Below are 26,604 nucleotides of genomic sequence, written 5' to 3' on the forward strand. Positions count from 1 at the left end.
CGCCGCACAGCCCATAGAATTACACAGAATTTCTTCTGGCCCAATTTTAACCAGGATGTGCAACAGTACTGCAAAACATGTGACACATGTCAACGGGTAGGTAAGCGGGGGGACGACCCTAAGGCCAGACTTATGTCCATGCCTATTATTGGGGAGCCCTTTTACCGCATAGCCGTTGACATTGTGGGTCCCTTGGCCAGGCCTAGTCCATCCGGGAAGAAGTATATTCTCACCGTGGTGGACCATGCAACCCGTTACCCAGAGGCAGTAGCTATGTCCAACATTGAAGCAGAGACAGTAGCTGATGCCCTGGTTAAAATATTTACTAGAGTGGGGTTCCTCAAGGAGATTCTTTCTGACCAGGGAACCCAGTTTACCGCTGTGCTCACCCAGCAGTTGTGGATGGTGTGCAATATTAAGCCCTTGCTGAGCTCACCCTACCATCCCCCAGACTAATGGTCTCTGTGAGCGCTTCAACGGGACCCTCAAGCAAATGCTGAGGACCTTTTCAGATGCTTGCAGAGACTGGGAGAAATTCCTGCCTCACCTGTTATTTGCGTACAGAGAGGTACCCAATCTACTGGGTTCTCTCCCTTCGAGTTACTCTATGGGAGAAGGGTCTGCGGACCCCTCGATCTCATTAGAGGACACTGGGAGGGAGAGACAGAGCGGGAGGGGACCCCCATAGTGCCCTATGTTCTGGAACTCAGGGACCGCATGGAGCAACTGTCTCTGATGGTGAGGGAGAATCTCCAGGCGGCCCAGGGGAGACAGCAGAGATGGTACGATCGGGGGGCCCGACAACGTATCTTCCAGGTTGGGCAGAAGGTCTTAGTGCTCAAGCCTGTGAAGACCGACAAGATGCAGGCATCTTGGCAGGGCCCATATATAATGTAGTAGCCCAGGTATGTGATACTACCTATGTTATTGCCAGCTGTGCAGATGAAAGAATCCAGCGAACCTTTCATGTGAACATGCTGAAGGAGTATCAGGAACGGCAGGAGGATGTTACTGCAGTATGTGCCCCTGCTGCGGACGACTCCGAAAGTTTACCCCTCCCTGACTTACTAGAGAGAGACCCCCAGACTGACCTCATTAGCCTTGTACAGCTAGGGGACCAGTTAAGCCCCACAAAGAAGGAACAGGCTAAGCGGCTTCTGTGGGAGAAACAGGCGACTTTCTCCCAAAAACCGGGCTACACGACCATGGCTGTGCATAAGGCAGAGACCCCTGGACAAGCACCCCTTCGTCAGCCCCCCTACCGTATTCCTGAAGCAGTCCGAGAAGGAATGCGGAAGGAGATACAGGAGATGATTCAGTTAGGAGTCATTGAGCCCTCTGACAGCCCTTGGGCCTTGTCTGTAGTCCTGGTGCCTAAGAAAGACGGAACTACCCGGTTCTGCATGGACTACAGGCGACTCAATGAGAAGACCACCACTGATGCCTACCCAAAGCCCAGAGTAGACGAACTGCTAGATCGTATAGCCAGGGGACGTTATTTAACTACAGTAGACCTGTGTAAGGGCTATTGGCAGATTCCCCTGGCCGAGGATGCTATCCCCAAGTCGGCATTTGCTACACCGTTTGGCCTGTACCAGTCTAAGGTCATGCCATTCGGAATGAAAAATGCCCCGGCTACCTTCCAATGTATGGTGGATCAGCTCCTCGATGGCTTTCAGGATTTTGCATGTGCATACCTGGATGACATTGCGATCTACAGTGTGTTTCGGAAATATTTATACCTCAGACAGCATATCAAAAAAATATGGAACGCTTCACGAATTTGCGTGTCATCCTTGCGCAGGGGCCATGCTAATCTTCTCTGTATCGTTCCAATTTTAGTATATGTCCGGATGTTTCGGAAATATTTATACCTCACTTAAACGATTAACGATACAAATATAAGTGATTAAACCTTTGTCTATAAGAATAAAAATGAGCGATAACAGGGAAAAAGATAAACAATTACATTTATTTACACAGAAAAGAAAGTTAGAATAATTAGAATTTATCATATATCTCCAGTGATGTCATAAGTACAGTGTTGCTCTAGGCTGCAAAGTTAATCTAGGCCGAACTCATAAATGTTTACAATGGATATATACAAGATATACAATATCATAAGACAAATCCTGGGATACAAAAAGGTTAGAAAGAAAGAAAGAGATACCAGTATACATTACTCAGACAGCATATCCCCTAGATGGACTTGGGCTGGACAGTGTAAAACCATTTAGCCCTCTCTCTCTTTTATATGCATTCTCCACCAATCAACAGATGCAACATATTGATTGGGTCAGAGATGTCTCAAAGTCTGGTTGGCTACATTTGAAGCCTAGTGGCTCATTGGTTCACAGCTGCCTTCAATTCTGATTGGTCACATCTGAAGCTGTCCAGAAGTTCATGCTCGGACATTGCTGGAATATTGAAACCCTTCAGGGCCACACAGTCTATGAATTAATGAACAATCTCCTTTGATCTCCCAGCCCAAACAGTCCCGACAGTAGTATGTTAATGGCCCCCTGGTGAGTTGATTCAATTAACACCTGGGGGCCTTTCCTGATTCCCGCCAGTGTACTGGAAGCATGTTAATGGCCCCCTGAAGAATTGATGCCTCAGGCTGGGTTCACACTGGTGCGGCACGACAGCCATCCTACTTTGGATCCGACTTTGCCCTGCGACATGAAGCCGGCATGTGTCCGACTTTCAATGAACGGGGATCCGACTTGGATCCCCGCCAATGCCCGGCACTGTGTTTGGTATGAATCTTTAGGGGGAACTCCGCGCCAAATTTTAAATAAAAAACCGGCATGGGTTCCCCCTCCAAGAGCATACCAGGCCCTTGGGTCTGGTATGGACCTTAAGGGGAACCCCCTACGCCGATAAAAACGGCGTGGGGGTCTCCCCCAATCCATACCAGACCCTTATCCGAGCACGCAGCCCGGCCGGACAGGAATGGGGGTGGGGACGAGCGAGCGCCCCCCCCCCTCCTGAACCGTACCAGGCCGCATGCCCTCAACATGGGGAGGTTGGTGCCTTGGGGGAGGGGGCGCGCTGCGGCCCCCCACCCCAAAGCACCTTGTCCCCATGTTGATGAGGACAAGGGCCTCTTCCCGACAACCCTGGCCGTTGGTTGTCGGGGTCTGCGGGCAGAGGGCTTATCGGAATCCAGGAGCCCCCTTTAATAAGGGGGCCCCCAGATCCCTTATTAAAGGGGGCTCCCGGATTCCGATAAGCTCCGCCCGCAGACCCTGACAACCAACGGCCAGGGTTGTCGGGAAGAGGCCCTTGTCCTCATCAACATGGGGACAAGGTGCTTTGGGGTGGGGGGCCGCAGCGCGCCCCCTCCCCCAAGGCACCAACCCCCCCATGTTGAGGGCATGCGGCCTGGTACGGTTCAGGAGGGAGGGGGGCGCTCGCTCGTCCCCACCCCATTCCTGTCCGGCCGGGCTGCTTGGATAAGGGTCTGGTATGGATTGGGGGCGACCCCCCACGCCGTTTTTTCGGCGTAGGGGGTTCCCCTCAAGGTCCATACCAGACCCAAGGGCCTGGTATGCTCTTGGAGGGGGAACCCATGGCGGTTTTTTATTTAAAATTTGGCGCGGAGTTCCCCCTCAAGAACATCTGAGCACAAGTCGCGTGCCGAAGTCGGATCATGCAAAAGATGGCAATCCGACTTTGATCCGACTTCAGTGATAGTCAATAGGCTGAAGTAGGATCAAAGTCGGACCAAAGTAGTACAGGGAGCATTTCTAAAGTCGGAACGACTTGTGTCGGACCAGTTAGGACGGCTCCCATAGGAAAACATTAAATTTCACACGTCATGCGACATGAGCTCCCAATGTCGGAGCGTTTGTCGGACCAGTGTGAACCCAGCCTCAAGGTCTGTAAATACTCTTTGATTCAGTTAACACCTGGGGACTTTCTTGTGTAACTACATTCCTAAGGTGAGCTATACTCTATCATGATATTAAGACACATATACGAATATATATATATATATACATATATACACATACATACATACATCCTATGGGGCAAGGCAGTTTAATTGGTGTCCTTGCAATGGTCCGCTTGAATCTCATTGATATAAATATGGAATTCAATATATCCATCACAAGTGGGTCTTGGGAGGAGCACCTGGTTCACGTAGGGGTGGTTCTGGACAAGATTCGTGCCGCAGGCCTGACCTTGAAACCAGACAAGTGCCATCTAGGTATGGCAGAGGTGCAGTACCTGGGACACAGAGTAGGGTGTGGGAACCAGAGACCAGAGCCAGCCAAGATAGAGGCAGTAGCTAACTGGCCCACACCCCGTACTAAGACCCAGGTATTAGCCTTCTTGGGGACTGCCGGGTACTACTGGCGTTTTGTCTCTGATTACAGTGCTATCGCCAAGCCAATGACTGACCTGACGAAAAAAAATTTACCTATGCTGGTCCTGTGGTCTCCAGCTTGTGAAGCCGCGTTTCTAGCCCTCAAGCAAGCACTTGTAAATGCCCCTGTCTTGGCTGCCCCAGTACCTAACAAACGTTTCCTTGTCCACACAGATGCTTCCATGTTTGGACTGGGGGCTGTACTGAGCCAAATCGGAGAGGATGGAAGAGAACACCCTGTCGCATACCTGAGCAGAAAACTATTACCCCGGGAAGTAAGCTATGCAGCAGTGGAGAAAGAGTGCTTGGCCTTGGTTTGGGCCCTTAAAAAGTTGAACCTTTATTTGTACGGACAGGAATTTTCATTAGTCACTGATCACAACCCATTGGTCTGGCTTAACCGGGTCTCAGGAGACAATGGCAGGTTGCTGCGGTGGAGCTTAGCCCTGCAACCTTACAATTTCACCATCAGCTACCGACCCGGTAAGCAAAATGGCAATGCTGATGGGTTGTCCCGGCAAACCGAAGTTACTCCAGCTTCCTAGTTCCAGACATCCCCAAGCTGACCCAAGAAGGATCAAGCCGGGTCTGCCAGAGTGTTCCACAAGGAGGGAGCCATGTGACGGGGAATTTATTTACAAATAAATATCTGAAAAGTGTGGTGTGCATTTCCTCAGGCAATACTTTGTAGTACCACCTTTTGCTACAATTACAGTTGCAAGTCTTTTTGGGGATGTCTCTAACAGCTTTGCACATCTAGAGAGTGACATTTTTGCCCAGTCTTCTTTGCAAAATAGCTCAAGCTCTGTCAGAATGGATGGACAGCATCTGTGAACAGCAATTTTCAAGTCTTGCCACAGATTCTCAATTGGATTTAGGTCTGGACTTTGCTTTGACTTGGCCATTCTAACAAACACGCTTATGCTTTGATCTAAACCATTCTATTGTAGCTCTGGCTGTATGTTTAGGGTCGTTGTCCTGTTGGAAGGTGAACCTCCACCTCAGTCTCAAGTCTTTTGCAGATTCTAACAAGTTTTCTTCTAAGATTGCCCTGTATTTGACTCTATCCATCCTCCCGTAAACTCTGACCAGCTTCCCTGCCCCTGCTGAAGAAAAGCATCCCCACAACATGATGCTGCCACCACCATGTTTGATGGTGACAATGGTGTGTTCAGAGTGATGTGCAGTGTTAGTTTTCTGCCACACATAGCGTTTTGCTTTTGGCCCAAAAAGTTCCATTTTGGACTCATCTGAGCAGAGCACCTTCTTCCTTATGTTAGCAGTGTGTCCCCCACATGGCTTCTCACAAACTGCAAATGAGACTTCTTATGACTTTCCTTCAACAATGGCTTTCTTCTTGACACTTTTCCATAAAGGGCAGATTTGTGAAGTGCACGACTAATAGTTGTTCTGTGGATAGATAGATTCTCCCACGTGAGCTGTGGATCTCTGCAGCTCCTCCAGAGTTACCATGGGCCTCTTGGCTGCTCCTCTGATTAATGCTCTTCTTGCCCAGCCTGTCAGTTTAGGTGGACAGCCATGTCTTGGTAGGTCTGTAGTTGTACCATACTCTTTCCATTTTCGGATGATGGATTAAACAGTGCTCCGTGAGATGTTCAAAGCTTGGGATATTTTTTATAACCTAACCCTGCTTAAAAACTTCTCCAGAACTTTATCCCTGACCTGTCTGGTGTGTTCCTTGGCCTTCTTAATGCTGTTTGTTCACTTGTTGTCTAACAAACCTCTGAGGGCTTCACAGAACAGCTGTATTTATACTGAGATTAAATTACGCACAGGTGGACTCTATTTACTAATCAGGTGACTTCTGAAGGTAATTGGTTCCACTATATTTTAGTTATGGGTATCATAGTAAAGGGGGCTAAATACAAATGCATGGCACACTTTTCAGATATTTTACTTTTTCATTGGATTCGATTGACAGCAGCGGAAGCCAATGGCTGTGCTGCTATCAATCTATCCAATCAAGAACCGGGACCTCGTGCAGAGAGGTAGAGTGAGTTTCCGCCGATGGGAACTACGAGACTCAGGTAAGTAAAATGAGGGGGTAGGGGGGCTGGGGGGCCGGTCACTGCCAGAATTCTTTTCACCTTAATGCATCCTATGCCAAACACGAGTGCCCCTGCCAATTTGTGAGACACCTGCTCTTCACAATAGGCCCAACCACAACACCTGATCCCCAGGTTCAGACTCTCTGACCCTGGCAGACTGGTTATGCACTCAACTCTGGGCTCCTACCATGGTTTGTGCCTCATGTTTTATCACTTTACCCTTCTTGGTTACTCTGTACCCTATTGCATGCTTCACAGCAAATTGGAGGGACTGCATATCTTCCCCAGGATGCTGTGGCTCACTACTCAACAGCGTGACCTGTTCCCTGGTGGGGATCAAAGTGAAGGCTTTCCTCTGAGCACCAAGAGAATCCTCTTGGGAGCCCCCAAGAACTGACAAGTCCGGCTGAGAGGAAGAACTCTCTGTTTCTAATCCCACAAACACCTCCAGGGGACCTAGGTCAGTTACTGCAGGTTCACACAGTTTTCAGCACACATCATCACTATACCAGTTCTGAAACACAGTATCAGTCACTTCATCTGGGGGTTTCTCCACCCTTGTGGAAGCCCCTGAACGTTTGAGATTATGAATAAACAAGTCCCAAAATATGGAGCATTCTTGTCCAATTAGCATGTCATGAGCTAACCCTGTGTTCACTCCAACTCTTAATGTAGCAGTTCCTGCTGATGTGATCAGGGTAACAGGTGCCATTGGATAGTCTATGACAGCCCCATGTCCAGAGACCACCCCAATCTTTTTCCTGGGTATCAGCTTTCCCCGCAACCTGTCCTACCCCACTACCAGAGTTAAGAAATGCCACCACCTCTAATCCATTAACCCACACCACACACTCAAGCGGACTTAGTTTATAGGACTACCAGTAAAATAATACATAGAGTTGTGTAGAGCCAAGTCCCATTAAAATTGCTTCCTCCCACCTAGCACACATTACCGGAACACATTTATGAATGGTGTGTGCGGTATGTGTAAGTAGGTTTCTAACAGTGATATGTGTTAGAACCAAGTTTGCCTGCTGATGGCATTGTGGTGCTCTGGGCAGTCCAGCAGGTGTCTCCCAGCAGCCAGCAGGTTCCAGCAATCAGCTCCACCTGACCACACCTGCTGGGAGGGCACTTAAGTTCCACCTTTGCTACTGCTCCTTGCCTCAGTTGTTTAGCTGCTCCTGCTTGTACCCTGTTTGTCCTGCTGCTGCCTGACTCTGTAGCCATTTACTCTTGCTCTTGCCCTTGCCCTGAATCCAGTATCCTTGTTCCCATCCCAGTTTTGTTTTCCCCCTTCCCATCTGCTCCCTGCTCTCCCCTGCCTTATGTGTTTTTCATTTGTACATTTGTATATACAGTATCTCACAAATGTAAGTACACACCTCAAATTTTTGTAAATATTTTATTATTTCTTTTCATGTGACAACACTGAAGAAATTACACTTTGCTACAATGTAAATTAGTAAGTGTACACCTTGTATAACAGTGTAAATTTGCTGTCCCCTCAAAATAACTCAACACACAGCCATTATTGTCTAAACCACTGGCAACAGTGAAAATGTCCAAACTGGGTCCAAAGTGACAATATTTTGTGTGGCCACCATTATTTTCCAGCACTGCCTTAGCCCTCTTGGGCATGGAGTTTACCAGAGCTTCACAGGTTGCCACTGGAGTCCTCTTCCACTCCTCCATGACAACATCACGGGGCTGGTGGATGTTAGAGACCTTGCGCTCCTCCACCTTCCGTTTGAGGATGCCCCACATATGCTCAATAGGGTTTAGGTCTGGAAACATGCTTGGCCAGTCCATCACCTTTACCCTCAGCTTCTTTAGCAAGGCAGTGGTCTTCTTGGAGGTGTGTTTTTGGTCGTTATCATGTTGGAATACTGCCCTGTGGCCCAGTCTCCAAAGGGAGGGGATCATGCTCTGCTTCATTATGTCACAATACATGTTGGCATTCATGGTTCCCACAATAAACTGTAGCCCCCCAGTGCCGGCAGCACTCGTGCAGCCCCAAACCATGAGACCCCCACAACCATGCTTGACTGTAGGCAAGACACACACGCTTGACACCATTTGAACCAAATAAGTTTATCTTGGTCTCATCAGACCACAGGACATGGTTCCAGTAATCCATGTCCTTAGTCTGCTTGTTTTCAGCAAACTGTTTGTGGTCTTTCTTGTGCATCACAGAAGAGGCTTCCTTCTGGGACGACAGACATGCAGACCAATTTGATGCAGTGTGCAGCATATGGTCTGAGCACTTACAGGCTTACCCCCCACCCCTTTAACCTCTGCAGCAATGCTGGCAGCACTCAAATGTCTATTTCCCAAAGACAACCTCTGGATATGACGCTGAGCATGTGCACTCAACTTTGGTCAACAATGGCGAGGCCTGTTCTGAGTAGAACCTGTCCTGTTATACCGCTGTAAGGTCTTGACCACCATGCCGCAGCTCAGTTTCAGGGTCTTGGAAATCTTCTTATAGCCTAGGCCATCTTTATGTAGAGAAACAATTATTTTTTTCAGATCCTCAGAGCGTTCTTTGCCATGAGGTGACCTATATGGGAGAGTGGACAACACATCCATATGACAACTGAGAGGGAACATGGCTAATTGGGCCCAATTTGGACATTTTTACTTAGAGGTGTACTCATTTTTGTTGCCACCTGTTTAAACATTAATGGCTGTGTGTTGAGTTATTTTGAGGGGGCAGCAAATGTACACTGTTATACAAGCTGTACACTCACTACTTTACATTGTAGCAAAGTGTAAATTCTTTAGTGTTGTCACATGAAAAGAGATAATAAAATATTTCCAAAAATGTGGGTCTACTCACTTTTGTGAGATACTGTATATATATATATATATATATATATATATATATATGTTTGAGCTTTGGGGTGCACACTCTAATGCAATAGGCTGCACAATGTCATCAGCATGGAGATGGTACTGGAAGCCATGGGAGTTTATTAATTGACCAAGGGAGTAGGTGTAAATGGAAAAGAGGAGGGGTTTGAGGACAGAACCTTGGGGTACCCCTACACAAAGAGGAAGTGGAGAGGAGGAAACCAAGTTATAGATAACACTGAAGGAGCGCTGTAATAGGTAGGAGAACCAGGAGAGGGCAGAGTCCCAAAGGCCAAGAGAGTGGAGTTTTTTTGAGGAGTGTATGGTAAACAGTATCAAAGGCTGCAGAGAGGTCTAGTAGTATGAGTATGGAGTAGTGGTCAATGGTTTTAGCAGTTAGCAGATCATTAGTGAGATTCAGTTGGGCAGTTTCAGTGAAATGTAGTAAGCAAAATATGGACTGTAAGGGATCAAGAAGGTTGTTGTCAGTAAGGTAGGAGCTCAGACGGTTGTAGACTATGCATTCCCTTACTTTTTAATATATGTATAAATTATATAGGGTCTGGGATTAAAAGAACTATTTCAGTGTGTGCAGATGACACCAAGCTATGCAGTGGAGTAACATCTTACAGGATGTCTCCAACTTACAAGCCATCCTCAGTGCACTGTTTGATTAAGCAAATGAGGTTTATTATAGATAAATGTAGAGTTATGCACTTGGGGGCTAAAAATATGCATGCATCTTACATACTAGGAGGAGTACAACTGGGGAGTCAGCGGTGGACAAGGATTTGGGTGTTTCTGGTAGATCATAAGCCTAATATTAGCATGCAATGCCAAGCTGCAGTTTTGAGAGAGAGAGAGAGAGAGAGAGAGAGAGAGAGAGAGATCATTAGTAAGACCTCATCTGGAATATGCAGTTCAGTTTTGGGCCCCAGTTCACAAAAAAGGATATTGAGGAACTAAAGAAAGTGCAGAGAATGGCAACCAATCTAATAGGAGGCATGGAGGAGCTCAGCTATGGGGAAAGAATAGATTAACTAAATTTATTCTCTCTTGAGAAGAGATTAAGGGGGGGGGGGATATGATCAATATGTATAAATACATAGAGTGCTTTGAAAAAGTATTCACACCCCTTGAGATTTTCCACATTTTGTCATGTTACAACCAAAAACGTAAATTTATTTTATTGGGATTTTATGTGATAGACCAACACAAAGTGACATATAGTTGTGAAGTGGATTGAAAATGATAAATGTTTTTTACATTTTTTTACAAATAAGTGAAAAGTGTGGCGTGCATTTGTATTAAGCCCCCCTTAGTCAATACTTTGTAGAACCACCTTTTGCTGCAGTTACAGCTGCAAGTCTTTTTGGGTATGTCTCTACCAGCTTTGTGCATTTACAGAGTGAAATTTTTGCCCATTCTTCTTTGCAAAATAACTCAAGCTCTGTCAGATTGGATGGAGAGCATCTATAAACAGCAATTTTCAAGTCTTGTCACAGATACTCAATTAGATTTAGGTCTGGACTTTGACTGGACCATTCTAATACATGAATATGCTTTGATCTAAACCATTACATTGTAGCTCTGGCTGTATATTTAGGGGCGTTGTCCTGCTGGAAGGTGAACCTCCACCCCAGTCTCAAGTCTTTTGCAGACTCTAATGCCCTGTACACATGATCGGACATTGATCGGACATTCCGACAACAAAATCCATGGATTTTTTCCGACGGATGTTGGCTCAAACTTGTTTTGCATACACGCGGTCGCACAAAGTTGTCGGAAAATCCGATCGTTCTAAAAGCGGTGACGTAAAAACGTATGTCGGGACTATAAACGAGGCAGTAGCCAATAGCTTTCATCTCTTAATTTATTCTGAGCATGCGTGGCGCTTTGTGCGTCGGAATTGTCCACACGTGGTCGGAATTTACGCGAACTGATTTTTTTGGCGGAAAATTTTATAGCCTGCTCTCAAACTTTGTGTGTCGGAAATTCCGATGGAAAAAGTCAGATGGAGCCCACACACGGTCGGAATTTCCGACAACAAGCTCCGATTGCACATATTCCGTCAGAAAGTCTGACCGTGTGTACAGGGTAGAACAGGTTTTCTTCTAAGATTGCCCTGTATTGGGCTCTATCCATCCTCCCATCAACTCTGACCAACTTTCCTGCCCCTGCTGAAGAAAAGCATCCTCACAACATGATGCTGCCACCACCATGTTTCATGTTGGGGACGGTGTGTTCAGGGTGATGTGCTGTGTTAGTTTCCTGCCACACATAGCATTTTGCTTTTAGGCCAAAAAAGTTGAATTTTGGTCTCATCTGACCAGAGCACCTTCTTCCACATAGCTTCTCGCAAACTGCAAACGGGACTTCTTATGGTTTTCTTTCAACAATCGCTTTCTTTTTTCTTGCCACTCTTCCATAAAGGGCAGATGTGTGGAGTGCATGACTAATAGTTGTCCTGTGGACAGATTCTCCCACCTGGGCTGCGGATCTCTGCAGCTCCCCCAGAATTACCATGGGTCTCTTGGCTGCTTCTCTGATTAATGCTTTCCTTGCCCGGTCAGTTTAGGTGGATGGCCATGTCTTGGTAAGTTTGCAGTTGTGCCATACTCTCCATTTTCAGATGATGGATTAAACAATGCTCCGTGAGATATTCAAAGCTTGGGATAAGCTTTTTTTTATAACCTAACCCTGCTTTAAACTTCTCTACAACCTTATCCCTGACCTGTCTGGTGTGTTCCTTGGCCTTTATAATGCTGTTTGTTCACTAAGGTTCTCCAACAAACCTCTGAGGGCTTCACAGAACAGCTATATTTATACTGAGATTAAAGCCGCGTACACACTATCGGATTTTCTGATGGGAAATGTGTGATGACAGGCTGTTGGCGGAGAATACGACCGTTTCTACGCTCCATTTGACAATTGTCAGATTTTGCGCAGACAAATGTTGGATGACAGGTTTTAAAATTTTACGCAGACAAATGTCTGTTGTCGGATTTTCCGAGCGTGTGTAAACAAGTCCATTGGACAAAAGTCCAAAGTGCAAACACGCATGCTCGGAAACAAGGACAAGCCAGAAGCGGTCGGCTTGTAAACTAGTGTTTGTAATGGAGAATTAACATTCGTGAAGTGACAAATTATGAAATCTCGAAATGCAGCGCACAATTCTCTTCTTCTTTAATGGGATAATAATGAAGCTGCTTTGCTGGTGATACTGATGGAGTTATTGCAAACGAATTTTCAAAGGCTTTTTTTTTCTAGTGATATCAAGAATAATATTATTATGTTTTTTTTTGGGCAAGTTACTACAGCACCATTATCCTGTAGTTTTTAAGATCAAAGATACAACTATGTTGGTGTCCCTTGTTAATTTTACATTGTATTTTTTTTTAAATGTAACTGCCTACTCCCAAACTGTCATTTGAAGTAAAACACATAGCCAATTAATTCTCCACATTTTTTTTATTGTGCACTAAAAAAAGAAAACAAAAAAAATTAGACATGCTATCTGCCAATAGAACTTAAAGTGGATGTAAACCCAATGTCATCCTTTCTAAACTACTGCCATAGGGGTTATCTATAAGGATATACATGCCTCCTGCATGTAACTTTACCTGTCAAATGTCTCCCCTCTGTCTGTTATTAGACCCGAAAAAACTGCATATGGGTGGGTCTGTTGTCTGGAGCTCAGTGGGTGGAGTCGTGATGTCAGTAGACTCCCCGCCCACCTCTGCACTCCTTGTCAATATGCATTTTCCCCTGTGTATTTCTAACACTGAACTTCTGCTGAACTTCTGCTATGATGTCTAACATCCAGTGAAAAGACAGGAAAGTAACCACATGACTTCAGCATGCCAAATCGTGGTGCGGTGTGGAACAGCCAATCCTTGCAGAGCTGCTGAAGAAAGGATTGGGGGAGGGAATTAAAAAATAATGCCTGTGTGTTAGGCTGTAACTCACAGCAAGGGGGAGTATTTGACAAAGTTTTTCTCAGTTTGTCAAGATTTTTCTCACTGAACAATAAAAGAGTATTGCTCAGAGATGGATTAACTCTGTGTGGCAAGACTGGGCTCAAATGATAGGAAATATTATACTCTACAGTACGATATATATATATATATATATATATATATATATATAAAAAAAAAAATTCAGGTTTACACCCACTTTAACCAAAAAGTGCATTCTATGCATCCAAAAATATAGAATATATAACAAATCAAATCATTATTATTCAACCAAAAAATAAAATAAAAGCCTTATCCATGTGTCCTGCTTCTTAATATAGGGGGTCAACAATGCCAAGAGTTGGTGAAAGCAGGGGTCCATCATCTGGAGATAATTCTGAAAATCATCCAGATTATTCTCCTGGAGCTCCCGCAGCAAAGGCATATGACATAATTGGTCACGATTAATAAAGCAATCAATTTTTGGTCCAAGAAATCCTTTTCCTCCTGTTCATGGACTGGACTTGGGTAAAAGCAATAACTCCAAGGCCAATGATAAATAACACATTAACTCCTCTAATTCCGCAACATGTCTGGTTGACGAACGGCTGTTCAGAAACAAACTGAAAAGCGCGAAATGAAAAGCATGAATCAACACTCACCAAACTTCTACTAACACGAAATTAGCAGACGGAGCCCAAAGGGTGGCGCTAAAGAGCTGAAAAAACACGTAGTACGTCACTACGTTGGTGTTTGTTGCCCAACACTTCCTTGCCGTTTGTATGCAAGACAAAATCCAGGCACACGCCTTCGTCAGAGGTTTTGTCTGCAGAAAATTGTGTGTACGAGGATTAAGTTACACACAGGTGGACTCTATTTACTAATTAGGTGACTTCTTACGGCAAATGGTTCCACTATATTTTAGTTAGCGGTATAAGAGTAAAGGGGGCTGAACACAAATGTTTATTTGTAAAAAAATTGGAAAATCATTTATCATTTTCCTTCCACTTCACAATTATGTGCCACTTTGTGTTGGTCTTTCAAATAAAATCCCAATAAAATACAGTTACATTTTTGGTTGTAACATGACAACATGACAAAATGTGGAAAATGTCAAGGGGTATGAATACTTTTTTCACTGTAAATGGTCCATATAGTGTAGAGTTATTCACTTTAAGGTCATCATAGAGGACAAGGGGGCACACTTTACATCTGGAGGAAAAGAGATTTAATCTCCAAATATGAAAAAGGCTTGTTCACAGTAAGAGCTGTGAAAATGTGGAATAGACTCCCTCAAGAGCTGGTGCTTGCCAGCTCTATAGATTGTTTTAAGAAAGGCCTGAATTCTTTCCTAGATACACATAATATAACCGGATACTAAAATTTATAGGTAGAGCTGATCCAGGGAACATCCCTGGATCAGGGATCTTGGGGAATCAGGAAGGTAAAATGTAGGTAAAAAATAAGGCTTATTGGGAAGAAGAACGTAGAAGTGTTCCGTGGTCCATAGCAGACAGCCTAATACATTGTTCCCATTTCTAAATCATACAAAAAAAAATTACAGCAAGACTCTGTTTGATATGGACAGTACCTTTTTGTGTTATTCCCTATTTTTTATTCAGAAAGAAGCCAAATGCATTTGTGCAGCTCAAGTGTTTTTATCAGCATTTACAAATACAATCTGAGTCACAGCATGTTTTTCTTGTGAAAGTCAGGGATTTCGTGGGAACCAGCCAAGATGCTTAGTTGTATTAACAATGCTAAATGTAGGAAATGCCATTGACATTGCCAAAAATGTCAATAACTATGGTATATTTATATATGTGGGCCCATTTTACACAATCCTTTTCAGTGGGACTCTTGTTCTTTTTTTTTTCATACTCTTGTTCTTGTGACCTCAGCCATGTGTTTTGTCAGTCAATGAAGTAAAGCAAAGCAATGACGTAAAGTAAAGCGAATGAGGTAAAGCAAATGTATAAACCACAATACAGAATGTTTTTTACATTTGCTTTTCTAAGTACAAGCTAGGTATAGATGTTAAAACAAGAAAACTTGGCAAACCATAAGTTACAGCTTGCCATATTTTAGGCAGCTACAGATTACTAGTCTTTCTCAGATTTAGCCCAGATTCACACTAAGCTGTGGGAATGAAGCCATGCGAGTTCAGCTGATTTCACTCCCATATGTCACTCCTGATTTCGGCGGCGATTTCAGAGACATCTGTGCAGGTTTCTGCACAGATGTCAATGTAAATCACAGCCCGAAATCGCATAAGGTAGCACAAAAACGACTTTTTGAAATCTGTGCAGCGCCGCAGATGCGGCATCGCACCGATTAGGACAGTGCCATTGACGGCAATTTCCGTTGATTTGACATGTATATAATTAAGCATACTGACCCTGTGCTGATGACTTGACAAATGGAAATCATAACTAAAAGCGGAATGGTCCAACCGCTGAAATGTGTCAACAAGCAAGGAGAAGCATAACTACCGAGCAAGGCCCCAGCCTCAAACCCAAGAAACCAAAAAGGGCTAGAGCATATGGAAGACCAATGAGTCTCAAAAGAAGCACCCAACATCTATATTAATAAAAATATTTGATCAGTGATTGAGTAAAGATATATAGCGATGATAGTATAAACAGAAAAGTCAGTGCTACTACCCATACACCACATAGATAGCAGAATTCCCAGGTGCTCGATCCACAGTTGCTGGCTGAGTAGAGTAATTTAGAAAAAATGATCTGCACTCCGTTTGTTGCTCTTAAAATTTCTTCATTTTATTGAATAGCCACAGTGAACAAATGCAGATTAGGTCAGTTAACCAGTTTCAGCCTATAAGGCCTTAGTCATAACCATATTACAGACATAAAACTTTGAAATAAATAGTAGCTCTAAAGATCACAGGCTTCACCCATTGATTGTCTTGATTGACTGCAGGCAATTATCCAAAAAAGAGAATCAGCTGCAATACATAGGGTGATCCATGTGTATGCCACAAATTTTCACGCACCTTGTAGTGATACCATGCACATGTATGTACACACACACATGTACATGCACGTGCATACACTCATAAACTTATAGATATATGCTTAAGAAAGCACACCATAAAATTAAAAAAACATTAAATAAAAAAGATGAAAATAATAATCCAGGTATGTGAAAAAAAAACCCAGAAGAGAGAAAGGAAAAGAGAGAGAAGAGGCTCTGGGGAGTGGCATTCTTAATGTAAGTGCAAGTCCAGATGCCACCTCAGGTTTAACCCCTGAGGCGATCTAGTTTTTAATCTAAAGATCCACCATGCTTCTCTCCCCAGTAGCCTTCTCTCCCTGTCACCTCCTCTGGGCGAGTGAGACAACCGCTCTATTCCTCTGAAGCAAAATGAGGAAAGATCGCCCTGATGACATTCTCTAAAGTGATGTGTTGCATTCAAAATATTTCTAGCTTTTGGGTTATTTGTGTGACAATAATGTTCCCCTATACGGGCTCTCAAAGGACGTGTGGTACAACCTACATATTGGAGGCTGCAAGAAATACAGGTGATCAGGTAAATTACATAGTTTGTGCCACAGCAGATGTATTGCTGTATAATGAACTCTTCATCTGTGGCTGTGGCAACAAACGTTTTACCCAAAAGACACAAATTACAGTACCTACAGGTTTTTGTATTACAAGGGTAACTTCCAGGATAGGAGAGCCAGGTGGGTTGGCATTGTTTAGATGAGAAAAGACTAGGTGAAAGTGCAGTGCCTAATGTGGGCACACGTCAGCTAGAAAAATGGCAACCTGCTTGCAATATCCCATTTAAATCTTTATCTGTATACAGTATTGGCAGATTCTTTTTTATTATTCTGACTATTTGATGATATTCTTGGGAAAATGTAGTTACAAATGTAATAGGTCTGCCCATTCTTTTATTTCTAGAGTTGTAAGGTTTATAAGATTTATTCTTATTTTTATACTCTCTCTTGGTTTTAGGCCTATCTGACAGTAATTCCTCTCTGTCCATTATCAAAACCCTTTCCAGTCCTTGGTGTATAACAGATTCGTTATAACCTCGGTCCAATAAGCGCTGATGAATGCCCTTGCATTCCAGCTCAAAGGCTGAGTCTGTTGAACAGTTTTGTTTGGCTCGAATAAACTCCCCATAAGGGATGGCATTGATGGTTGTGGGATGGATGACAACTGGCTGCAAAAAGTGTAGTGTTATTAGAGCATAGTTTCCTATAGGCGCATGTTGAAACATCACCTGTAGTTGGATCACCCATTAGGGTGATGTCTAAAAAGTTGATACTGAAAACATCATGCTCAATTGAAAAATGCAAATTTAACTGATTGTCATTAAGGCATTTCCAAAATGCATGTAATCCTATAGTGTCACCATCACAAGGTCATTGATATAGCTACCATACCATACAATCTGCCTGGCAAAGAGGTTGCTGGGAGAGAACAAAATGCGTTCCTCCCACCAACTCATGTAGAGATTTGCCATGGATGGTGAGAATCTAGCACCCATCCACGTCCCACAGCCCTGGACATAATACATCGAATGAAAAATAATTGTGCTTTAATAAGAGCTCAATGCATAACAAAATAAACTCCTGTAGCTCCTGAGAATAGGATCTATAGCGTTGAAGATGATATTGGATGGCCTGCAATCCAGCGCTGTGGGGGATAAACTGCCCTCACATCCAGTGTAGCCCACACATAGGTAGATGTCCATTTGACAGATGTAATATGGGATAGGACTGTGCTCATATCTCTAATGTAGCCAGGAAATCTGTGTACTAAAGGCTGTAGGTGCCAGTCTACCCATTCTCCCAAACGCTCCAATAAGGAACCAATTCCGGCCACGATTGGTCATCCCTGTAAAGGACAATCAATTTTGTGAATTTTGGGGAGACCGACACCACAAGTTTATCCACATAGAGATACTCAGAAGGTTTGGATGACAAAACTCTCATACTAATGCCCAACTGTAAATATTTTAAGAGTTGATTGAAACGACATAGTGGGATTGTTGGACAGGGGATGATATGTATCACTGTCACTAAGCTGTCTAATATCTTGAGATCTATATTGTTCCCTAGTCATCACCACCACTGCTCCTTCCTTATCTGCTTCCTTTATCACTAACCCCTTATTGTCTTTTAACTGCTGTAGAGCCTGTCTCTCTTCCTTAGAGATGATAGTTTTCCTAGATGTTAAGCTACATCGTTTCAATTGTATCAATTACCCCTCTATTACAGCCTGAAAAGTATCTATAGTGGAAATTTTTGCATTTACAGGGTAGAAAAACTTGTCCCCATATTGTCATGTACTACATGAAACTCCATAGGAGCCCATATGCAATTCAGAGCACAGCTGTTCTAAAGTTAATGATGCAGATAAGTCCTAAACATAAAAGAGGAAACATGCGGACAAACATCTTGTTCTAAGTTGGAAATGTTTCCGCAGCAGGAGGTTCCTGACAAACCTATTGGTGTCCAAAATGGTGTTGAAAATATTGATTATAATATAATACATGCAAACCCCAAATCAATAGATGGGGAGATTGCTATAGTCCTGAACATACCTTAATCGCATAAATTGCATGAAGTCACTGAATGTAAGGATAATATAGTGATGATATGGTAAGAGTTCAGAAAATGATATCAATCTGGAACTTCAATATTTGTACATCCAAAAACATAATTTTTGTCAGCATCATGTGACAAATGTAAATACAGTAAAATAAAAAACTGGTTAAAGATTGCATTGCATTTGAAGTACATAAGTATACATGACATCTATAACATCCGGCGCGTTTCGCGAAATGTGACTCTCTCTTCAGGGGTGGATGCATGTGGGATATATCTGGAAATGAATGATCAAAAAAGTAATGTAACACAATTATAAATGATCAACAAATGGTAAGAGTGGCCTCACAAAAAAAGGAGAAAGACCCAGCAATGTTTGACTATATACCTAGTATACTATAGTTGACACCTGAACAGATTATCTAGGGGCAGAGTCTGCTGGAGCCCCTGTGGGGCTATAAATGGGAGAGCACACATGACTGGAATTTTTCATTTTACTCTCTCACCTCACATGGGACAGCTCATTCTGCTGCTGCAAGATATTGATCCTACACAGGTACACATCTTTATCCTCCACATTGAGCACTTCTTTGTGCTTGGTAATGTTTTCTATGTTTCTTATATTCACAATTTTTCATGTTTCCCTTTTTCCTTTCAGGGATTGCCTTTTCTGACATCCCTTTTCACATACCTGCAGTATTGCACACATTTCTCCTTGGCCTTATCCGTCCTACCATTGCAACAGGTTGGTTTATACATGCATTCATGCATTCTATCATATACTCTATTACTATTTTGCTAATTCAGCAATGTTTAATTATATACATATTACATTATATTATAATTGACACCTGAATGGATTATTTAGGATCTCCAAGGTCACTCATTTCTACCCATGCCATGTCCGCCTTCTCATTATTCCTTGGTCGGGGTTTTTTGGTTGGCACCGCTTCCTCATCTCCCTTCCCAAACATATATTGCTGCCATCCTTGGTGAACATAGCCACAGGCACCTAGGCTTTGCCCATTGGTGAGTATGGGGTCTTTCTTCTTTTTTTATTTGTGAGGCCCCTCTTACCATTTGTCCATCATTTATTCTTGTGTTACATTACTTTTTTGATCATTAATTTCCAGATATATCCCACATGCATCCACCCCTGAAGAGCGAGTTACATCTCGGGAAACACGTCTGGTGTTATAGATGTCATGTATACTCATGTACTTCAAATGCAATGCAGTCTTTAACCATGTGCAATATTGTATCGGCTTTGCCTTTGTTTATGTTACTTTTTCATGTGTGACTAATTCTGCAATAAATATTTTACTGTATTTACATTTGTCAATTTCATCGGCCAACTGTGCACACCTCATATAAAGTCCCAAGGGCGATATCCATGTATCAAATGTATTTGTGTTTAGCTGTTGATCAAGAGTCTGTAACATCTCATTCGAGCCACTCCATATCATGAAGATGTCATCTATATAGCGGAACCAAAGGACTACATGGTCCAAGAATGGAGCTAGGTCCTCAGAGGTGTTGACCATACATTCTCATTCCCCCAGGTACAGGTTGGCGTAGGATGGGGCACAGCATGTCCCCATTGCTTCACCCTGTACCTGGAGGAAATGGGAACCATTAAAAACAAAATAGTTGTGACATAGCACAAATTCCAATGCATCAATGATGAAATCATTGAATTTGCGTTCAAAACAACTTTTTTGAGATAGTGTGCATTTAATACAGGCCAATCCTTTGTTTTGGGGAATAGAGCTATATAAGGCTTCCACATCAATGGCTATCAAATTTGCCTCTGCTGGTGCTGGAACATGTAGTCCATCAATGTTTTGGAGTAGGTGAATTGTGTCTCTTATATAGCTAGGGATACTTAGCACATGGGGGCATGGGTAGCCATCAATAAATTTGCTAAGATTTTCTTCAAGGACCATTACCTGATATGATCAGCCTAACCGATGAATGAAACAGACTCTTGTGCAACTTGGGCAGTGAGTAGAAAGTGGGTGTGCGGGGAAAGGGGTGCGAGCAAAATTTCAATCATCTTTGGAGATGATGTTGTGATAGAAAGCTGTATCAATTAGCTCATAAAATCAAATCCTCATCCTCAATCAATGGGATTGATAGTGAATTTGTGTTGGAGCATTTGTGCTCATGGAGGTGGGACTGAAAAAATCCCTTGTGTGGGGTTGGAGGGTAAATTTAATTTCCGTGAAGTATTAGGGGTACCAGCTGAAGACGCAAAGTGAGGTGCCACTATAGACACTGTCCAAAGAAGGACATCTCATCCACTGTTATCGGAGTGACCTTGACCAACCTGGAAAGATTGCCCCCCCAGTACCAAGACTTTAAAGACATTTGTGATAAGAAAATTGTAGACTAATTGCCACTGCACCGAGCCTATGATTGTCCAATAGATCTTATACCACGTGCCCCAATTCCCGTTGGTCACCTCTACAACCTTCCTGAGCTGAAAGCATTAAGGGACTTTCTACAAAAAAATCTGGTGAAGGGGTTTATCTGCCCTTCAACTTCCCCTGTTGGAGACCCACTATTCTTTGTTGAAAAAAAAAGATGGGACCCTGCGCCCATGCATTGCTTACAGAGAGTTAAATAAAATGACAGTAAAGAATCCTTACCCATTTTCATTAATTCCAGAATGATTTGAGAGACTGAGAACAGCAAAGATTTTTTACCAAGCTTGATCTGCAGGGTGCATATAATCTTGTTCTTATGCGACCTGGAGATGAATGGAAGATAACTTTTCGGACAAGATATGGGCATTATGAATCCCTAGTAATGCCCTTTAGACTCTGTAATGCATCGGCTACCTTCCAACATTTCATAAATGATGTTTTAAGTGACTTGTTAGAGACTTTCTTTGTGGTGGCTTACCTTGATGACATGCTTATCTTTTCTACCAACTTTCAGGAACATCGGGATCATGTCGGGATCATGTCGGGATCATGTCTGTACAGTTTTAGAACCACTACGACAAAATAAATTATACGTTAAGTTGTAAAAATGTTATTTTGAGCAGACCCATATACAGTTTTTGGGTTACATCATCTCTCCTGAAGGGGTGAACATGGATCTCTGCAAGATCCAGGCCTTTCAAGACTGGCCTACCCCCACAAACATAAAAGCTGTGCAACGGTTGTTAGGATTCAACAACTTTTATCGGAGATTTATTTTAAAAATTTCAAAAATTGTGGCCCCCATTACTCATGTGATGAAGAAGGAGGCATGCTTTCAGTGGTCCACAGAGGCAGAAATAGTCTTCTCACATTTGAAAACCTTATTCACCACTGCACCTATAGTGGTACACCCTAACCCGGAACTTCCTTTTATAGTATAAGTATATGCCTCTAATACAGCTATTGGAGCAGTTCTTTCTCAAAGAATTGGTGAAAAGATGTTACTACATCCATGTGCATATTATTTCCACCAAATGACAACAGCAGAACAAATTATGATATCAGCAACAAGGAACTGTTAGCAATAAAAGAAGCCTTCACTGAATGGAGACACCTTCTGGAGGATACCACGCATCCCGTAACTGTCCTTACTGACCATAAAAATCTTGATTTTATTAAATCCGCAAAGAGGCTCAATAAAGGCAGGCAAGATGGACTCTTTTTTTTTTCAAGATTTAATTTTGTTATTTCTTACAGACTTGGATGTAAAAATGGAAAAGCAGATACTTTGTCGAGAATGTCAGGTGACTTCTACCGACATGGAATCAGTGAGTACTATCTTACAAGAAAGACACTTTTTGGGAGTAATGTACCCTGCAAAGCTTCTTTCAAAGATTAAAGAAGCTTATTATAGGTATCCACTCTTAAAAAATCCACCATTTGGTAAATCTGCATTTATACTTCCATATACCTTAAACTGACGATTGACTGACTGCTCAAATGCATATTTGGTAAATCTGCGTTTATACTTCCATATACCTTAAACTGACCATTGACTGACTGCTCAAATGCATATTTGGTAAATCTGTTTGTCACAGTTGTTTCAACTCCATCTGTAGCCATACTCACATTATTTAAATGTTTGTTTAGCTATTAAGTCTTACCTAAATTATGGGTTCCCTTATCTTTACAATTTTGGCTTTTTAGTCCCCTTGCAGTTTGATTGTGGTGTGAAAATTTTGCTCTTCTAGCTGTGCGCCTAACATCTCCTCCTGATTGATTAATTGCCAGATTCTATCCACACCCAAGACAGTATAAATACAAGGCCTTCTTCTTTTTTTTTTAACATAAATTTTATTTAAAGTACACAGGGAAATGTACATAACCAAGTTACAGATTTTCGCAAACAGAAAGTAAGTTCACATACATTAGTTGATATTTAGCATTTATCCATTAACAGCAAGTGTATCAGTTACATGGCACAATTGTTACTTCGGAAATAGGGGGAGAGACATGATGGTGATGATGAGACAGAGGGTAGGGATGGGAAAAGAGAAAGAAGAAGGAGACTAACATAGGAGGGGGTCTCCCCCATTTGTCATACATAAGTCACTCTATGGTCAAATGTTTTGCCTTCACCCAGACTGCCAAATCATCTCAAATTTTTTGGGGCAGTTCCTGCCCGGATATGTTAATTTATATAGTGGCAATGCCGCATTGACTAAAGCTTGCCATAGTTGTTTGGTAGGTGAAGCGAGCTGGTTCCATTGCAATAGTATCGCCTTCCTGGCATAAAATGTGGTGTAAAAAATAAATAACTTTTTCCCCCAGGGGATTTCCAGAAAGTCACCCAACAGAAGAGGGATCGGGCTATAGGGGATTGTCAGTTTTCCCACCGCGTTGATGTCAGTTAGGACATCTTTCCAGAAGGCGACTACCCCTGGGCAGGACCAAACCATGTGAAAGAAGTCCGCCCCATCAAAGCCACATTTGGGACAATCTGCTGTGCGATCAGGGTATATTTTCATCAAGCGTGTTGGGGAGTAGTATGCCTGGTGGATAAATTTCAGTTGTATAAATCTATCTTTTGCTGAGATTACCAGGGACAAGTACTGCTGAATGCCCTCTTCCTAGTCATCATTTACTAACTCCGGAATATCACTTTGCCAGAGGTCGAATAACCTAGAGATTCTAGATGTGTCTAGAGTAGCTAAAATATTGTATAAAGTGGATAATGTTTTCACAGCATCAGGGGATCTAAGCTCAACCTCCACCACTGACATGTCTAGGACCACCAAAGAGGGGAATTGAGAACAGAAGGCATGTCTTAGTTGGAGAAACCTAAAGAACATATGCTTCGGTAGGCCACGTTCTCTATTGAGGGTATCAAAAGAGAGCAGTTGTCCTTGAGAGACTATATCCCCTAGTGCTAAGATCCCATATTTGGCCCAAACCACTGGATCTGGGATGGTACGGAAGTGGGGCAGACGAGGATTTCCCCATAGGGGGGTTGTTGGAGACCACACATCTGGTCTAACCAACTGTTTGTTAACGGCATCCCATACTTTAAGCGTTGTCTTCATAGGAAGGGTTATATCTGGATTAGACCTGGGACCCCTGTGAATCAAGTTCCTCGGTTCCGTATAAGAACCCAGAATTGCTGCCTCTAACGAAGAAGCGGGTTAGCTGGGTCTTCGGAAAGCCACCACTTGATGGTCACAAGGACTGCAGCCCAGTAATATTTTATGAGGCAAGGTAACGCTAGTCCCCCTAGTGTACAAGGTAATTGAAGTGTCAATTTTGCTATTCTAGGGATCTTCCCATTCCAAACAAAGGAGGTAATAATTTAATAATTCCATCTAGTTTATTAAAGAAGCTTTTTGGTATGGGCACAGGGGTCTGACGAAAAAGATAGGTGAACTTAGGCAAAATTTACATTTTTACTAAATTAACCCTTCGCACTGGAGTTAGGGGCAAAGATTTCCATGTGGTGCATTTTTGGGATAGCTGATTGACTACTGGGCTTAGGTTATGGGGAATATATTGCTTCAGATCTCGGTGTATCTCCACTCCCAGATATCTAAACTGGGAGACTCTGTACAGCTGCCCATCCGCATTCGTGGGACCAGCACGAGAGTGTAGAGGGAACAAAACCGATTTCCCCCAGTTTACACAGATTCCGGAAAAGTGTCCAAATTTGTTAATAACAGCGAGAGCTTCCTGTAGTGAGACCCCATCATCTCCAAGGTACAACAAGGTGTCGTCTGCATATAACGACAACTTTTCCTGAAGTGATCCCCTGAAAATCCCTCTAATCTTAGCCGTGGAACGAAGGAGAGCCGCCATGGGTTCAATAGCCAGTGCAAAGAGTCCCGGTGAAAGAGGGCACCCCTGCCTAGTTCCCCTATTTAAAAAAAAGGACTGGGAGAGGACTGTACCGGTACGTACTCTAGCTGTCGGGGATTTGTAGATTGCTCTGACCCAGGAGACAAAGACCGGGCCAAACCCGAATTTAAGGAGGACTCCCCAGAGATAGGCCCACTCTACGGAGTCAAAGGCCTTCTCCGCATCGAGGGAGGCCACTACTTCTTCCTCTCCTTCTTTGTCTCCAGAGGCTAGGACCATATACAACCTATGAATATTAATATCAGTCCCCTTGCCTGGCATAAAGCCAGATTGGTCGTCATGGATTAGGGTGAGTATCACATTCAACCGTCTGGCAAGAATTTTAGTCAGTACTTTTGCATCTGAATTGAGAAGGGAAATGGGACGGTAAGAAGAGCATAACTGAGGGTCCTTCCCAGGTTTGGGGATCACGACTATAATGTCTTGCACCATAGATGGTGGGAGATCGTCATCCTGCAAGGTCTTTGAGAACATGTCATGCATTTTTGTGGCCACCTCATCCATGTATCTTTTATAAAATTCAGGGGGGAGTCCATCTATCCCCGGGGTCTTCCCTGTCTGCATGGAGCTCAATGCTAGTTGGACCTCCTCCATTGTAATTGGGGCATCCAAACTTTCCCGTGCCTCAGCAGTGAGGGAAGGAAGCTCCACCTCATTCAAGAACTCAGCCAGTTCTATAGATGAGTATTGCGCTCTAGAGGAGTATAATGTCTTAAAGAAGTCAGCAAAGCAAAGAATTATATCAACAGGGTCTGTCACTAAAGCACCATCCTTTTTGCGTATACTGGCAATGGTTGAGATAGGGGATTGCTCCCTGGAGATCCAGGCCAATAGCCTGCCCATTTTTTTCCTCTTGTTCAAAGATTTTCTGCGTTTAGGCTAATTGTTTTTTGTTTGCCTTAGCCACTCTGAGCAGCATCACTTCACGATAAGCTACCTTCATATCTTGGGCTACTATAGGGTTAGCAGTAAGGGAAAACTGGGATTCTAAGTCTCGGGCTTTAGCTTCTGCTTCTTTCAGTGTGATCCCATCATTTCCTTGTTCCCGGGCTATAGCATTCCAGGATAGAATTTTTATCGGGCCATATCTCTGGAGGCCAGATGGGACTACCAGGCACCCTGGTCTTCAAGAACGCACCAATAGATAATAGATGAAAGATCTTAATGGCATGAGTGATATACAGTACCTGCTGCAATAAATCTGTACGTAATACAAGACATGTGAACAAATAATAAGGAAACCATAACAACAACAAAAAAGAAAACAGAACATCCCTCCCATCCCATCCCACACCCCGATAAGCTAAAACCACGGGGTGTTTCATTACCCAAACCAAACATAACTAAACACAAAATGAGGAGATTACTTCTTTGGGGGCAGTGTGTAGCAAAATGGCACACCTAGGACACCAGTCTTAACATGAGTTGCAG

At 43.2% G+C, this 26,604-nt stretch overlaps 1 non-coding gene across 1 annotated transcript; it reads right to left on the reverse strand.

The window, feature by feature from the left end:
- Window positions 1–1,759: 1,759 nt before the first annotated feature.
- LOC141111553 (U6 spliceosomal RNA) lies at window positions 1,760–1,864 on the reverse strand. Its single transcript, XR_012236442.1, has one exon. It is a non-coding gene; the product is annotated as a U6 spliceosomal RNA (small nuclear RNA).
- Between the last annotated feature and the right edge of the window lie 24,740 nt (window positions 1,865–26,604).

This window comes from Aquarana catesbeiana, linkage group LG10 (assembly GCF_042186555.1).
Source record: "Aquarana catesbeiana isolate 2022-GZ linkage group LG10, ASM4218655v1, whole genome shotgun sequence".
Taxonomy (NCBI): domain Eukaryota; kingdom Metazoa; phylum Chordata; class Amphibia; order Anura; family Ranidae; genus Aquarana; species Aquarana catesbeiana.